Raw genomic sequence first — 17,412 nt, 5'->3', positions numbered from 1 at the left:
GATTTTTACTTTTCTCCAGATTCAAGGAAAATGCCCTTGGAATTCCAAACCGAAAGATGCAATGTGCAAATCATTGTTTTTGCCCGGCAATTTCACATCTTCTCCTCCTCCCCTCCCCCCTCCCTTCAGATTCCACATCTAAGATAAGAAAGTTTGTTGTCTCTTTGGAAAAGAAAGTGCAGCATAATTAGAAGCGCATGGGGTGTCGGATAAGCCAGAACAACTGATTGCCCACACAGCTGGTGCTGAGCACAACCACTATAAACTGTCTGGAGATATTTATAACACACACACAAAGCCATTTTAGGAGGTTTTTTATTTTTAAAAAAATAAAAAATCACAGCTGTAAAGAACTAGACAATCTGATATTTCCCTCCTCTGCTTTGAAAACAAAGATACTACACAAAGCTCAAATATCTTACCTCTTCCTCCATTATTCTTTTGTGCTAGTTGATTCTATTTTCCAGAAGTTCTGTTGTAAAAACTTGATAGGGGTTCTTGTGTGTGTGTGTTCCTGGTCTGTGTTGTTTCTCTTAGGACCAGCTGAACGGTTTTGTAGTCAGTTTGATTCAGGAAGCTGTGCTCTGTCCAGCCTACCAATCACTCCCACTTTGCAGGGTGTGGGCTGCTTGCTTACTTGTCTCTCTAGGCAGCTTAAACACCAGCCGGGCTGATTTAAGTCTAACAGGTTTCCTTATATACATAACTGTAAATTGCATTCCTGGAAGAAGACAGAGAAGAATAGGTAACTTAAAACTATTTTCAGTTAACTCAAGAAATGCCAAATGAGTTAATAAAATGCAATTTGCTTGGAAGCCACTACAAAATGGGTAAAACTTTGAAAGCGTGCCTTAGGGTGATGCATATTACTGCATTACATTAAACATTAGAGTAGACCCACTGAAATCAAGTAAGTCCAATGATTTCAATGGGTCTCCTTGATGAGTAAAACTACTATTGATTACCTACAGAAATTAAACAAATGTGCCTCTTTCAATAAATAGTTTTCAGTTAGTAGGGGAGATGACATTCTGAGATAAAGCAGCCACTACAAAAAAATGAATGCTCTTATAAAAAAAACTTCAAAACTAATTTTCTTTTGGGTTATGTGTAATTAAACGCCCTTGTAAGTGTTAAGACCACACCCTGCACCACCTTCCCCCACTCCAATCCTTCCTCTGCTATTTTGGTCCCACCCCCCATTTTTAAACCTTGCTTTTTTTAACTTACAGCCAACCAGAAGTCGGGCGTATGAACTGCAGCTACAATGTGTGGGTTTCAGCACATTGTATCATTGTATTACACCCTGAAGCACCTCAATGTAAAACTTGGGTGAATTTCTGCAAAAACTGAAGTCCACCATGATGTGTAGAGAAATTGCCCAATCCATGTAGGAATCTATTGTACATGAATATGTCAGCAGATTAATATTTCACCAGATGTAGCATTCAACCATTTAAAGTGCTTTCCATGCGACTGCTGTAGTGCTTGGGTAGGCAAACTAAGGCCCTGGGACCGGATCCGGCCCAATTGCCTTCTAAATCTGGCCCGTGGACGGTCTGGGAATCAGCGTGTTTTTACATGAGTAGAATGTGTCCTTTTATTTAAAATGCTTCTCTGGGTTATTTGTGGGGCATAGGATTTGTGTGTGTGTGTGTGTGTGTTTTTAAAATATAGTCCGCCCCCCCCCAAGGTCCGGGGGACAGGGGACTGGCCCACTGCTGAAAAAGTTTGCTGACCCCTGCTGTAGTGTGAGCCCTACTCTTGTCCTCCATCTACCCCTTCTCCTCCCCCCTCCCCCATGGATATTTTGGTGACTTAGATTAGTGAAAGATTGATTCAAGCCTTGCCCCAGGCAAGTCCCTATCTGCAGGCTTCAGTTGTCCATCTGCTCTGTAGGAGAGAACAACAATTGTACACTCAAAGGAAACAGAATAGTGGGTGAAATGCTGGCAATGAGAGAACAGCTGGAGGAGGTATGTTGATGGGAACATCTTGGGGGGAAAGTTGAGAGTGCCCAGAGGTCAGCCTCTCTTTCTACTGCAGCATTAGCCCATGACTCAGGAGATGCACCAGTGACAGAGACATGTTCTGACATGTGGTGACCTAAAAGGACCAGCGAAGCCTCTCTGTGCAAAAGTTTCTCTCTTACTGCCTCTGTTCTCTTCTCAAGTGGGAATATATCAAATCTCAATATCAACGCTTTATGATGTACTTCACCCAAACACTATCTTTAGTACATTTTCATGGATGCTATACTTAGCTATCATTTCCTCTTCCTCAAAGATATTAATATTTGGCTTTCACGGTGCAGGAGGAGACAAGGCTAAGCTTCTGAAATAACCCCCCCCTAAAAATAAATAAATAACCAATGCCAGATATATATATGATGAAGGAAACAATAGAAGAGGAAGTTGAAGCTTGACCAGGGAATGCATTATCTGCACAAACACATTACTCTGCATTAAAGAAGAGTCAGTTTAGATTAGATAGAGAAAAGCTTCCTAATCAGAACAACAAGGCAGTGATGGAATACCATGCCAAAAGAAGCCACAGACAGAACGGAAATGCTAACAGAAAGATTAGATAGTGATTTAAAAAAAGGAGGCGGACACCAGATAAACCTTTGTTTTATAACTTCATGCATGCACACACAGTCTTCTCAGTGTTCGTTCCTCATTGTTGTTAATTAAATGACGGGTCCAGTCCTAAAACCACATACTTCACTCTGTCAGAAGTCCTTAGTTAGAAGGTTCACTGAGTTAAATTTCTTTATAACATCTATCACATACAATAAACAAGTTCTCCCAAATGGGCTGGAATGTCTCTCAGATAATGTCACATTCAGAGATTTTATTTCTGCCACATCCCACCATCAAACAAGAATGTGGGAAACCTTAACAAATTAGCCTGTAGACTTATTTATTTATAGAATAAAAAATCCCCAGTCTTTCTGTCTATGAACTGGAGCAGAAAGGAGTCTGATTTCAGGCCATCTACAACTAGCATTTTTAGCTGTTATACACACACACACACACACACACACACACACACACAAATCGACTGCTTGTTTGATCAAGAAGGGTGGAAGGCATTGTTTCTGCACTCATTAATGGTGATGGGCAGACCAGACACATCCTGTCGACAATGGGTACTTGGGAGAATTAATTGATTTCAGGTATCCAGCAGATGCCCTGATTTAATTATTCTGAAGGCAACCCAACCTGAATCAGATGCAGTCTAGGCCCAGTTGTGTCCCCAATGATGTCATCTGAACTGTGAAATGGTCCAGTGCCTTCCCATCAAGTTTAGAGCCCTTCATCACCATCAATCACACACACACACACACACACACACCCTTTGCATTAGTTACCGGAGATGATGGGCATATGCAACATGCAACTGAACACCAGTGTACAAAGCCTTCTTTGTGTAATGGGAGCTTCCTCATTTCCCCACTTCTCATTACTTTCTGGAGGGAGGAACAATCCTTTCTGGTAATGCCAAGGCTGCAGGTTCAATCCCCGTATGGGGAAGCTGCAGGAGGTTGGACTAGATGATCCTCAAGGTCCTTTCCAACTCTGCAATTCTATGATTCCACGAGGTGGAGTTTGGGTATCCAGATCCATTTTGATCATGTGGCCTTGCCAAAACAAGTCCAAATGAACATAGAACACAACTACTTTAGAAAATGATCAAGAAAGTCTGAAACAATGCAGCTACTTAAGAACATGACTCATTCCCAAAATATAATATTGTTCTTGAATCTTCCCACCACACTTCCCATCCTCTCTTGCCGCACCAGTGTGGTGCACCACACCCTATGAGAACCACTGAATTAGTTGGACAAGGATACAATGGTTATTCATCTATGGCAAGAAAGAAAGAAAGAAAGAAAGAAAGAAAGAAAGAAAGAAAGAAAACAAATCAGGCCAATCTATCCTCAGGCAACCTGTGTCCACTGCTCATCCCGTAGACTTAATCTCAATGTAAATGATCTGAACAGTACAAGTGATGTGCATAATACAGTTGCACAATTAAAGCCATCATAAAAACATTCTGTGACAGCATGCAAAGACAACATCTAATATCCAACATACCAACGCTATGTGAAAGACAGTGTTGTCTTGTAAGTCAAGCAATTAGCAGGATCAAGCAACACCAAGACAAGAAAACTTTCCTACCAGTTGCTGCGTGCATCATGCACATCAAATTTTATTGTTTGTCTTGTGTCCAGAAGCAAAGCCGATCTCTACAATCCATAGGACAGTATTTCTGTTCAGTGTTGCCTTACTCTGTTATTATCAAATGGGCAAATAAAGCAATTTGTAACATAGGTGCCAACACACTGGGACCCTGGGTGTCCGAGGACCCACAAAATTCCCCGTGAAGGGGCCAGGCCCTCTCAAATTTTGGTTCCAGGCACCCACGGTTGTGGGGCCAAGTTGGCACTCCTGATTTGGAATAAGTTAGTTCTGAAAAGTACGATCCCATAAAATACGGTAAATCGCCACAGTTTCTCATGACTTTTCTTCAGCACCGTGTAATGGCGTGTGGGGTTCAGTTTTAGAAAGACTGCAAATAGGCAAGTCAACAACCTGCAGTTACAGGTCATAGAGCTTGCCCCCACTAGAATTATTTTTGTGGAGATCTATGCTTGAGTTGCTGGTAATCTTAAGTATAAAGGACTATCCTTGAGCTTGCCAATAAAAATGAAAGCACTACCGGTGGGAACTCAGTTCAAGAAACAGGGAACACTTCAGGCAGTCATATCTATTCCTACATAAAAGTTTCATTTCTAATCCCATTTTTTTAACACCTCCTTATTTCATGCACAAAAAGCGAAGGATTAAATAAAATTACTTCCTTTTAATCAGAGTAGATTGGGCTTCGTGACCTGAACAGGTTTATGCTTGTATGCAAACATTTTACTGTCAGCACCATATGCCTCAGGCTTTGAGAACAGACAATACCCATGGAAAGTTGGGTAAGCTATCCTGAGAAAATCTGAAGCAGAAACAAGGAAGGGTTAGTTTGATAGCAGAACTGGCCTTAATAAAGCTAAGGGTACACACCCACCTCTTCCTTCCACTACACATTTTGCTTGAACAGTAGAGGAAAGCAGAAAGCAGATCTTCACCAGTAAAGGAAAATATTATACCTCAGGAAATTTAGAAATCCAAGTGTATACATGTATAGTTAACTATTCTAAAGCCTTAATCAGCAATAGGTTATATTGGAGTGAATTTGAAGAAGAACAAAGGTTAGCACCACTGATTAATCCTTTAAAGTGGACTATTAGCAGGTCCCATGGTCACTGCAATATTCTCTCCAGACACTTGTCTTCCTTTGGGAGATACAACTGGAGGTCTTGATTTAGACTCTAGGGGAGTTCCAGATACTGCTCCTATCCCCAACAACAACTGAATCATAAGGCACCTTCTTTGAAATTAGGTAGTACGAAGATCAATGACCTTCAGAAACATAATCCAGAGCTGAATTTTAGTCTGTGTTTCCTATACTTTCAGCAGAGTATCCTGTTTAACTTTTGCCACGAAAAAAGAAGAATAAAAGACTGGTGATAGAACAAGCTATGATGTGTAATTATATGTTGTTCAAATGCTTCATGGTTTGTTCCCAAAGGATATTTGAGCTGCAATATTTTTTTTCTTGGTTTTCATGGGACGGACCTCAAATCCTAAAGAATCCTAGTCAAGATATATGTCATACTTGAGGCTTCTGATTATTTCCAGAAAGGGAAAAGGCAATTTCAACTTTTCAAGAACTGCAATCATATTTTCCATCAGAAGGGAAGATGGACTATAAGGAATAGGAGTTGGTTATTTGTGAAGTTAATGGTCCGGCATACTGACTGGGGTGGAGTTTTAGTTTGTGAAAGGGCATGAAAAGGGATTTTGTTTGAAGCATTGGCCCTGAGTCTTCGTTTGGGTTTGAAAGGGATTTCCAACCTAGCTAAACTGGCTGTGTTAGAATGATGCAAACATATCATCTTGAGCTATCCAAATATATTTCCCCCAACTCACCATAGCCCAACCACTGTTTTGGTCACCTCCAGATTGGATTAGTGCACTGTGCTCTATGTGAGGCTGCCCTTGAGACTGACCTGGAAGTTCCAGTCATTGCATAATGTGGCAGCTCAATCGTTTGCTGGTATGAATGGAACCACTGTAATTCATTGCCTCCAGTACCCATCCTGCTCAGTCAATTCTGGAGGATACAATGGCCAAGTTTCAAAAAACTGCTGTAAGAGTATAGCAGGGTCACACTCATCAGTCCCTCTCCTGATACAGGTTACTAATCAAGGCAGCCAAGGCCAATTCAGTCAATCAGTGTCACCCACTATGACTTGCAGTTTGTACTACTTTACACTTACTCCAGTCCTTCCACTGTCTTTGTATACAATCCAGACTCAATGTTAGTCACTTGAATCTGAATCCTCATAAGGCTTTAGTAACAATAGTTGGTAGGTACAGAAATATACTATCATTTAAACATTAAAAAGAGTTTGAATCTCAGCATGCTTGCATATGTGAACGTTTTTAGAGTAATTGCCTAAAGTAGGACTAAGTTGCAATCACTTGGATCAAGGATCCCTGAAGACCAAGTATGCTTCAAAAATCCTTCAGCATAAGAAAGCTGGTTTTCTGTCTCTGTATCCCACAATTATAAGGCAAGAGTTCCACCCACCACATGCTTCCGTAGACACAGAGTTGGTCCATCTTCTTCTAAAAGAATACATTGGCTGGCTTCAGAAACCACTACTGGGTGGGGTGGATGTTGTCTTCCATTTGCCCAGGAATAGATGTCAGCTTTTTGGCTTGAAAACTTTCTCAGTATTTCCTCCAAGCATTTCTGCTTGAGGGCCTTCTAAATTCCACTTGGCCCAGTTTAGGGCTTGCTGTTTTGTGTCAATGCATCAGTGCAGAATACGTCAGCAGAGCAATGACTGAATGCAAAATGTTTCTCCCCACAGACTTAGTTCACAGCTACATTAAATACCCTCCCCTATTTCTTAGTTCATCAGCTTTTAAAACTATCTCTGTGACTTTCTCTCTCTCCTCGTCCCCTACTTCCAAACTTATTGAACCATAGCCCTAATTTGTAATGGCCCACTGGACCATGGGGGGAAACGTTTGTCCTACCAGTCCTAACTGATGTCATCTATCTCTAGAACTATTTAACACATGCCTTCAAAATTTACACCTAAAAATCATGTTGCTTTCTCTTCCAGAATGAGACATAAAACTTTATAGTTAGACTTGAGTCGCCTTGTGTGGTTACTGGATGAGCATTTGAAAACTCCTCTTTGATTAGCCTTTTCCTTCCCACATCTACCTCTGGTGAGTGAAGAAGGAAGTGGTGGTTGCGATCTTAGTAAACACCCACCCACAATGTCATTGGGCACGTGTGAATATACCTCTGGTTTATAACAAAATATTCTTCCATTCATGACATAGGTCTGTAGAATTTATTCCGTTTTCTCTTTGCTCAAGCCTATGTACATTTAATTAATTGTGATTTTTAAAAAATGGAATTTAGGTGAATTATTTGCCCACCCTTTTCCCAATTCTCTCTCTCTCATACACACATACACACTCATTGTATTGTGAATTCATATATGCACAATTTTTAAGTTCTTATATAATCTGACAACCCAAAAAATTTGTAGCTTATACAACATGCCACATATGAGCCTACTAAAATCTGACTAAAAGATGGGGGATGGGGAGAGGAAAGAATGTTAGTGGAAAGGAATGATATACATGCTTAATTTTCTGTGACATCTAAACAAGTGGATACAGAGCCGTGTGTGAATTTTACTGCTACATAGCACATTTTCTATTATTGAAAATGTATATTCTGATTTCCTTCCTTTTTCTCTCTCTTAAAAATAAACAGAGCACTTTTCCTTCCTGCAACTCTATTAAATTCCAGATACTTACCTCAACTCAGAACAATGAATGGAGAATTAAACAAAAGCATTAAGTGGGAAGGAAAGCAGTAAGAAAAGAAAGGCAGCTTTATAATTCAAGGAAAGGGAAAGTCTCAGATTTCTTTCTTTGTTTTGAATGTGAGATTAATCACCTAAGGAATGAATGCATATGTTTAATTAGGAATATCACATTGTTGATTACCACCACAGAAAACCCAAACACCCTGACCTAGATTCTTTACAATGTACATCAGCATGAGGCTGCTGACTTTAGTGGAGGAGGTATGCAGATTTAGAAGTCGTGTGTTTGTGTGTGTGTATCAGCCTTCCAGGTAAGTCAGCAAAGTTTTAAGTCTTTGCCATTATTGTTTATTGCAGCCTTGCAAAATTGGAAAAGCTAATCTGCACTCTAATGTGACAAGAAACCCTTATGGATTTCTGCATGCAGTGCATTTCCTGACTTTTCTAAGCACAGCCACAGCATTGGCATGAGTTAACCATGCAACAATCCTTAGCCCTGTGATTTCTTACAAAAGAAAATGCACATAGTTTTCCCAGTTATGAAGCAAAATGTGATTTCTTTCTATGCTTTTATAATGGCTGTCTGGCAGAGAGAAGATTGACAGGTGTAGGTATTCTCTTCAGCTTGTTGGAGCCACCAAAAACAAAGAGTGCCAAATCACTCTTCCTGACAATGCACAGCACAGAGTAGTGGCGTTTCTCAGGTTAGTTCACACAAACAGTTTGTTTTCTTCATTGTAAAGAATATGCTGAAACTATAAACTACAACTAGTAATTTGGCCTGAAGCACCAGTCTCCTGAGGTTTTGTAGGTGTTCAAACCTTTGGATCAAAGAAATGGAATGGAATAAAGAGGCAAAGGTGAGGGGAAATGGCAGACCCCACACACTCCTGCATTCACTTGTAGTAAGAACTCTTGAGCAGCCTAAAATACGTCTCTGGATTATGGTCCCATTTGTGAACAAGAAAATCTAGTAGTTACTTCATTGGGTTGTTGGAATCAGCGGTGGAGCAAGCTGATTGGGCGTCTGGGGTGGTGTGCATGTCCTGCACCCAGGGGTGGGGCCAGCCAGCCACGGGGCAGGGCGAGCTGGGGCAGGATGCTCCATGGGGCCTCCAAGGAGTCTGCCTGCCTCCTCCCACTCAGCCACCCTACAGCTGAGGGGGAGGTGGCGGGCGGACTGTTTGGGCAGCACAGAGCCTGTGGGCGCCCAATCCACCGTGTCACTCCCAGGATGCGTGGCCCAGGCACACTGCAGGCCCTGTGGTGAGTGCCTCCCCCCCCAGTGGTGACATCCAGGGCAGCCCCCCCACCGCACCCCCTTCCTCCACCCCGGTTGGAATGATGAAACTGCTTTGCACACTGGAAGGTAGTGAGGAAATTTATTGGGGGAGGTTATGCCCTCCTACCTGCTTAGGAAAGAAATAGCCTGGAGCTGAATAAAACAAGCATAAGAAACTGCCTCATCAGTAAGGATGCTACACTGCCGGGAAGCTGGTCTCTAGGGTTTCAGACAGGCAGGTATTCCCAGTCCTACCTGGAGATGCCAGGGATTGAACGTGGGACCTTCTGCGTGCAAAGCGGATATCCTACCCAGGGCCAGCCCAACAAATTATGGCACCTGAGAAAGACCCCAAAATGGTACATGCACCCCTCGACCAGGAAAGAAAGGGAAGAAATACTGATATCAGGATCTGCTGCCCTGGTGCACCTTGTCTCATGAGTGGGCCTCCATGATCCTACCACTGAGGGCCTTCCCTCAATTTGAGTACTTTCTCTTTTTAGGCTATTTAGGACCTGAACCACATTTCTGGTATGGGTAGAACAGTATTTTGATTTTTCAGTCTGACACATACGACAAGCCAAGAAGCCACAGAAGCAAGACATACAATGCTTGAAAGGCTTAGAGGGAGCCTGCCATGAGGAGACATTTTGATGGCTGGGGAGACCTATCAGTGTCACTTGGGAGATGCCCTTTGCTGAGGTGAAAACAAACCATTAAAGAGGCACCACCACTTTAAAACTGCCTCCAAGGAAAGAATGCTATATATAGTGACAGGAGGGAGAGAAAGCAGGAGAATCGTCTTACATAGAGACCGGAAGAAAACAGTCTGTTCCACAGTGACCTTGGGAGTAGCTACACTTCACTAAAATTCTATTGAAGCGGATGAGAATATCGTTTGGTGCCTACTCAGTGTCCCAATACAAGTTCCCAGGAGACTCCTGCAAGAACAAAATGATGCTTAGGGATAAAACATCATGGCAAGGATGACTTGCCATCTTATGTGGCCAGTCTAGTTTTAACAAAAGCACATAGTATAATACAGTCTGAATAAAGAGCCAGAAAAGCTATATGTAAAGAAAAAGAAATCAAGTGGAATGAAATTGTTGTGAGCTTGAGAATACATCAGTTGTGCCAAAACAGAGCTCATAGTAACCCAGCAGTGTCTCTTCAAAATTAATGTCCCTTCTGCATGATTTATTATATTGTCAAAAGCTGCCAATATACAAAAAGGAAAGGAAAGGGCCAGGACTGTGATCCAAAGTAGATTATAAATGCTATTTTAATCCATGAAAAGATTTGACCTATCAATCTCCTGCATAAAGAACAAATTAAATTTCTTGGAGAGCACAGCTTATTGCGCCTTGCAGTTCTGGAAATGAGGGGAAACAGCGCATGAGGGAAAGCTTGCTCATGAGGAACATTTAACTCGTACATGCTTGCAGATATTATATGAATTGCTAAAGCAGTTTGTAATTAAACATACATACAAATAACTATCAACTGGCAAACTGCCTCTGACAGTTATGTTATAGGGTAAAAGGTCTTATTATATATTCTGGACACCATCCTCCTCAATGTCTCAGATGATATGAGGAAGCCGATGGAAGGTGCAGAGCAGATGGAGGGACTGTATGCCCAACAGGTGTATGAAAGGCTTAGTTCATTCAGAATTAATACAGTGGGGGGAGGGTGGAATGATACAAGCAGGGTAGTCTGTTGCAGCAAAAAATGGGCTGAAGTCCACTTCTTAAATGTATGAAATGTTATCCTTCATTAGCAGACATGCATGTACAAACATGGTGGAGGATGGAGAGGAGTAAGGTCAGAAGGAAACTTTTTAAAAAAGTGATTAATAATAATAATAATAATAATAATAATAATAATAATAATAATAAATTTTATTTATACCCCGCCCTCCCCAGCCGAGACCGGGCTCAGGGAGGCTAACACCAAATATACAAACAATTGATTAAAATACAGCTTAAAAAAACAAGATTAAAATACAACATTAAAACATTAAAATGAAGCCTCATTTCAGTTATAGTAACAATTGACAAAGTAGTGTTTGTATTACTCCCAACATCCCTGTAACAGCAATTATCATGTATAATGAGATTAAAACCCATGGTCTAGAGGTCTACATTGTATGCAATATTCTCCAAGTTGTTTTTTAATCCAAAAAAAGACTGCAAAGGATGCTCCATTTTCTAGACTTCATATGACTGCCTCATTAGAATTTCTTAATATGTTGTCAGCAATATGCTTGCGACACACAGCTCTACTTCTCCTTTGCACCTGCAGGTGTGGCAGTGGATGTTCTGTACCATTGTCTTGCCTTGGTAATGAACTGGTTGAGAGCCAATAAACTGAAGCTTAACCCAGTTAAGACTGAAGCACTGCCAGTGGACGGTTCCCTAGACTGGATGGAGGGAGGTTGCCTGTTTTTGATTGGGTTGCACACCCTCTGAAGGAGTAGGTACACACCTTGGAGTAACGTCTGGATACATTGCTGTTGGTTTGAGGCTCAAGGGACCTCAGTAGCACAGAGTGCCTTCCATCGTCTTGGGCTGGTGGCCCAAGCTTCACCACTGTCTGGACAGGGATAGCCTAACTTCTGTAATCTATGCTCTGGTAGCCTCTAGGTTAAATTACTGCAACGCGTTATACAAAGAGCTGCCTCTGAAGACAGTCTGGAAACTTCCACTAGTGCAGAATTCAGGGTCTAGGTTGTTCACCAGGGCAAGACAGTTTGAACATCTAATGTAAATTCTGGCCTGACTGTACTGGCTGCCAGTTAGTTTCCAGGCCCAACTCAAAGTGCTGTTTTTAACCTATAAAGCCTTAAACAGCTCAGGACCACAATATCTCAAGGACTGCATGTCTCCATATGGACCAACATATGCAATCATCATCTGAGGACCTTCCTGAGATCCCTCCATGAGAGTTTGGGGGGGTGAGAAGACGAGAACTGGCCTTTTCTAGAGTGGCTCCCCATTTGTGGAATGCTCTTACCTGACATCTTCATTACATATCTTTGGGTGCCAGACAAAACCATTCCTCTTCTCCCTTGGCAAATTAAACAATCTATGGCCTTTTAAACTGGGGTGGGTGGGTATTGTTTTTGTGTGTGTGTTATTATGGTATTTTATATATATTGTAAACAGCCCTATGATTCTCAATGTAGGATAATGCTTTTGGAAGGTAGGTCTTGCAGAAGCCTTGAAAATTATCTGGTTAACTTTATGAAAAATTCTGTACCCTTGAGTTCAGTTTGATCCCCATCACCTGCAACTCTAAGGGCCCAAGTCACTACACAGGAAGGTAATTACATTATTAGGAATCACGTCATGTGTTTTTAAAAATTAAATGCAAAGCCTAGTGAGCCAGTGTTATTAAAAGTTCAGCAATTTATTATCACAATCCCAGCCACAATCTGTGGAATGCCACCCCGCCCCAGCAATTAACTTTTTTTTTTTAAGAGAGGAGAACACCCAATGCTAATCATGTTATTAATACCACATATATTTAGACCCTTAAGCTTCATTTGCTGCTTTTGGCATCCCTTTCTTCTCTACCTCTTAGCTTTCCAAAGGCATCTAGATCATCAATCACTTCTGCAACTTTCAAAATCCACTACAAACAGACCCACAGTTAATCCGCTGCTCTCAGTGGGCATTTGCCTAAGGAGGCAATGAATCCAGAATATACAAGAAAATAAGCTAAGAGGATCAACATTTTAATACTATTTGCCTACCTGTGTTTATGCTTAAGAACATAAGAAGAGCCTGCTGGATCAGGCCAATGGCCCATGGAGTCCAGTGGCGAACCTGATGCCTGTGGGAGACCAGCAAGCAGGATTTGAGCTCAAGAGTTGCTCTCCACTCCTGTGTCTTCCAGCAACTGGTATTCAGAAATAATGTTGCCTTTAACTGTGGAATCAGAGCATAGCCATCATGGCAAGCCGTCCATGTGATTATGGCTAACACTGCCCCCTGTGGGAGCAAGTTCCATAGTTAAATTATGAAGATGTACTTATTTATTTATCTGTCCTGAATCTTCCAACATTTAGCTTCATTGGAAGTCTATGAATTCTAGTCTATGAGAAAGGGAGAAGAACTATCCACTTTCTTTATTCCATACATAACTTTATAAACAGACTGAAAATAGATTCATCCATCCATAACCATCTCTCCCACATGCTACTAGCCCTAATATATGGAGGAATAGCTAGTCCTAACCACACTCAAACTGCTTCTTGTTAGTATTTATAATTTGTAGTAAAAACAACCCGGCATAATATGCAATAATACTGGCCCAATACTTCAGTTTGCTTGACCAACATCCCTACATAGATCAGTTCCAAGCTGCTGATGCCTGAGTGACAGGAGACTGCTGATCTCGACGAACAACTTAAACTCCTGTTTTCCCATGAAGACTTGAACGTGCTTGGGAAAAAGTTAGGGCGCACAGGGAAGCCACAATCTGGCAAAGGTCTTGACAGGCATTTCATAGCACAATGAACAGAATAATACAGCTGCCTGTGTCTTCCTGTTACTTTTATTCAAGCAGTTCAAGTTTTTGGAAGCAAGTGGAAATTAACAGTAACTTGTAAAACAACAAAATGTGTAGCAGAATTATATACTAAAATGTCTCTTTCTTTCAAGAATCTGTTGATTTCTGCTTCATTGTTACAAGTAGCACAGGGCACAAACAAATAGATTTAACAAAAGAAGTAACTTCTATTTTCTTTTTAATGCTGTTTTTTCCTTCATTAAGAACAACATTGATTAAGAACAACACGAATATATTTCTCAACTGCGGTGCCTTTCCGCAGCGGAACATTTCTAGTACTTAGCATTATATTTAGCAATAGGACGTGTTAAAAACCAAATTTTTATCAGGAACTGAATTGTGGAATTATTGAAGTGCAAGTACTAATAGTTAACCATACTTTAATTATAGCAGCCCTAATAATTAATCTTGTCCAATTTTATGGCTGAACAATATGCCCATTTATCACATTAAATTACCATGCCAATTATTTCACTGTGGCAATTAAATAGTTGCATACAGGGAGAAAAATACTAACCCCCTCCAAAATAAATGCTCCAATCCAGTGAAAGACAATAACCAGCAATATCAGAACTGCTTGTAGTGTTTCCTTACCCAAAATGGGTTTGAAGGGATGGAATGGGGTTATGTGCATCCACTTCATCAGCTCTGATGGTGCCAACTATGTGGCATTCATCTGCAGTGAGCCTAGTTGTCCTCTTTTCTTGTTTTAGTTGCCTAAAGCCACTGTGTACAGTTGCTGAAGTTACTGTGTACATCTGGTCCAGTATTTCATGCAAGGTGACATTGGGAGGGGGCAAGAATCACAGCGAGGTGAATGGAAGCAGCACAGAAGATGATGCAAGACAGAAGAAAGTGAGTAAAAAAGGAGGGGAAGGCGATAGGGAAAGTAAAAGGCAATACCATAAAATGAAAGAAAGTGGAAGGAGGGGTGGAGAAGAAGAAAGGGTAGAAATATCTGAGAACATGAAGAAGCAGAGAGGAAAAGGTAAGGGGTGGGACCAAGGGTGGACAAGGAGTGTGGTTTGAGGAAGAAAGATGGGCACTGGGCATCGGTGAGCCTCCTGCCCCCAAGAGTCCCCATAAAGCTGGTGCTGGGCTTGGTTGGAACTCATGAAACTGACTGGGGTAATTAAAAATCCACAAAAATATTAAACAACTGTGTAAAGAGGGGATATGGCAATCAGATATTTGGTAGGGGAGGTAAGGCAAGAGGCTGGCAGAGCTGAGTTCATGATGTTGTGAGCATGTGAATAAGCTAAGGAAATAAAAGTAAGGAAGCAAAGGAAAAATCTTAATTTTGTAGTTTAAAGTATAAAGAAAATCTTCACTGATGAAATTTGCAACTGACTGTGCCTCCGTATGTCTACTCTGTGTTTTGCCTTTTGTATGATCAATTATTTAATTATTTATTAATAAAAAGAACTTGTAAATCATAGGCAATATGCACAGTATATTTGTGATGGTTCACTTCACAAATACAAATCACCACTTGATGTGCATTAATCAAACGCTGCATCTGCATGTCTAAACAAGTTACAAAATACCGAAGTACTTCTGTTTTTACCCCACCTGCTTCTCCTCTGGCTTAGTCTCTTGACTTGTCTTCTACATTTAGGTTAGACTAATAAATACAACAATCCAGCCTGGTTTGAATGCATTACTACCTCGGCCTTGATTGAAACAGAACTTTATGGTCATGCAAGCAGCTTTTCAAAGTGCAAATCAGACTTTTGTTTGAACTTTTTACAGTTACATGTAAAACACAGAGCAGTTCAAAAGTATTGGAATTCTATAATTTTCTATAAGCACTCAAGCAGGTTTGTGGTTTAAAGTTATTAGAGCACAATTTATTTTTTAGGACAGCTTCAGTCTTCCATACTGAAATTTCATTTCTTATGGTCAAAGACTATGCTTGGCTTGTTGTTAACTAATTCATAGATGGGTGCAAATGTAGAAGCAGAAATAGAAAACCAACAATTTAAATGGTTTCTGGTAGAAAATAATGATCAAGGGTTTCAATTATTTTTCTGCCAAGGCTAAATGAAAAATTATTCAATTATACATTGTTGAACATGATAGAAGAAGACTTGTACAGAATGATTCGCATAAAACAAATTGCAACAGCAGACAGACACTTCTTCAGAAACGGAAAAATATATATGATGAAGGTATTAACGATTCACAAGCACATATATGTGTGGCCTGGGAAATAAATAAATAGATTAAAACCTGAAAATGGTGAGAAGACGCCCCCCTGGAGCCTGAAAAGTACTTCAATGAGGGGGAGGAAGCCCCAAAGAGACCAGAGGTGCAGTGGGGTTTTGTTTAGGCTGCTCAGCCTCCCTGCCTAGCAGCTGATGCATGGGACAGCACAGCAGCAGCATCCTCCAACCAGCCCCAACGCTTCAACTTTATTTAAAGAGACAGTTGTGTGGATAGAAGGTGGGAGCAAGAGCTGGAGAGCAAGACAAAATGGGTTTTTAGAGACTTTTTAGAGGGTGCTTCCCACTTAACGCAATTTTCACTTATGCGTGCAGGGGCCTAGAATGTAACCCCTGCATAAGTGGGGAGACACGGGTACACACTTTCCCTGCACACAACCCTGGTGAACCCTGCACATCTCAGTACAGCTGATGTGGTAGGGACCACCCAAATGGACATGCATTCCCTATTCCATGTGAATCAGAAGGCCATTTGGTTAGGAAACTAATTTTGGGTCATTCCCTAGAGTAATTTCTTAAATCTGGTTTCAATATCATTTCCAAACCAAGGTGCTAGATTAATATAAGATTATTAATATTGCATTTTCTCTCTACACTCATAAAACGAGCATCTGTGGTTTCAATTTTGCAGGTGTCTGATACTGCCTATCAAAGCCTTTAAAAACAAACATCAGCATAAAGTAATTTCTCGGACCTCTCTTAACAAAAGTAGAAGTGGCCCAGGCAAGATATTGCTGTTGTTCATCAGAATCCCTGACAGTTTTGTTTTAACATGAGGATCTTTTGCTTCCACAGTGTTAGAAAGTTAGCTATCTTGAGGGAAAGTGTGTGAGAGAGAAACTGAGGCTGTATACACAGCTGTGTTCAGTGCTGGATTTACGTATAAGCTAAACAAGCTATAGCTTAGGGCCCCACTCTCTTGGGGGCCCCAAAAAAAATTAAAGGAAAAAAACAACTGGATGTATATTTCCAAAATATAAGATAAAAAACAAATAAAATAAAACCTACATACAGCAACAGGGGTTTGTGTTGTGTAGGTCCATAAATTACCATATAGCTTATATTCAACACACAAAAAAGTGACAATTTGTTGTTGACAAAGGACAGCTGGACATATAAAGGGCCCTATTACCTTTAGTAGCTTAGGGCCTCAGCAAACCTAAATCCGGCCCTGGCTGTGTTGCTCCAGCACGTTCCCACCACTAGAGTTTGAAGCAGAGGCTACATGACATTAGCCGCAATCGGCAGGTAACTGCTTGAGGAATGCTGCTATTTGATGTGTTTTCCTGCAAATCAGTTTCCATCCAATTGGAAAGCAGAAGCCGTGGTTAAGCTGAGGTGTGTATAGTTCAGGC

General features: G+C 41.0%; 1 protein-coding gene across 1 annotated transcript in view; it reads right to left on the bottom strand.

Annotated features, from left to right (window-relative positions):
- The window catches only part of MID1 (midline 1), a 198,265-nt gene extending 197,563 nt beyond the window's left edge, over positions 1-702 (bottom strand). The window contains exon 1 of the mRNA XM_053387246.1: positions 423-702. The gene's annotated coding sequence lies outside the window, so the exon portion shown is untranslated. The remainder of the gene's footprint in view (positions 1-422) is intronic.
- Between the last annotated feature and the right edge of the window lie 16,710 nt (positions 703-17,412).

Source organism: Podarcis raffonei, chromosome 4, assembly GCF_027172205.1.
Source record: "Podarcis raffonei isolate rPodRaf1 chromosome 4, rPodRaf1.pri, whole genome shotgun sequence".
In the NCBI taxonomy this organism is placed as follows: Eukaryota; Metazoa; Chordata; class Lepidosauria; order Squamata; family Lacertidae; genus Podarcis; species Podarcis raffonei.
This window is presented reverse-complemented; position numbering and strand designations above follow the sequence as displayed.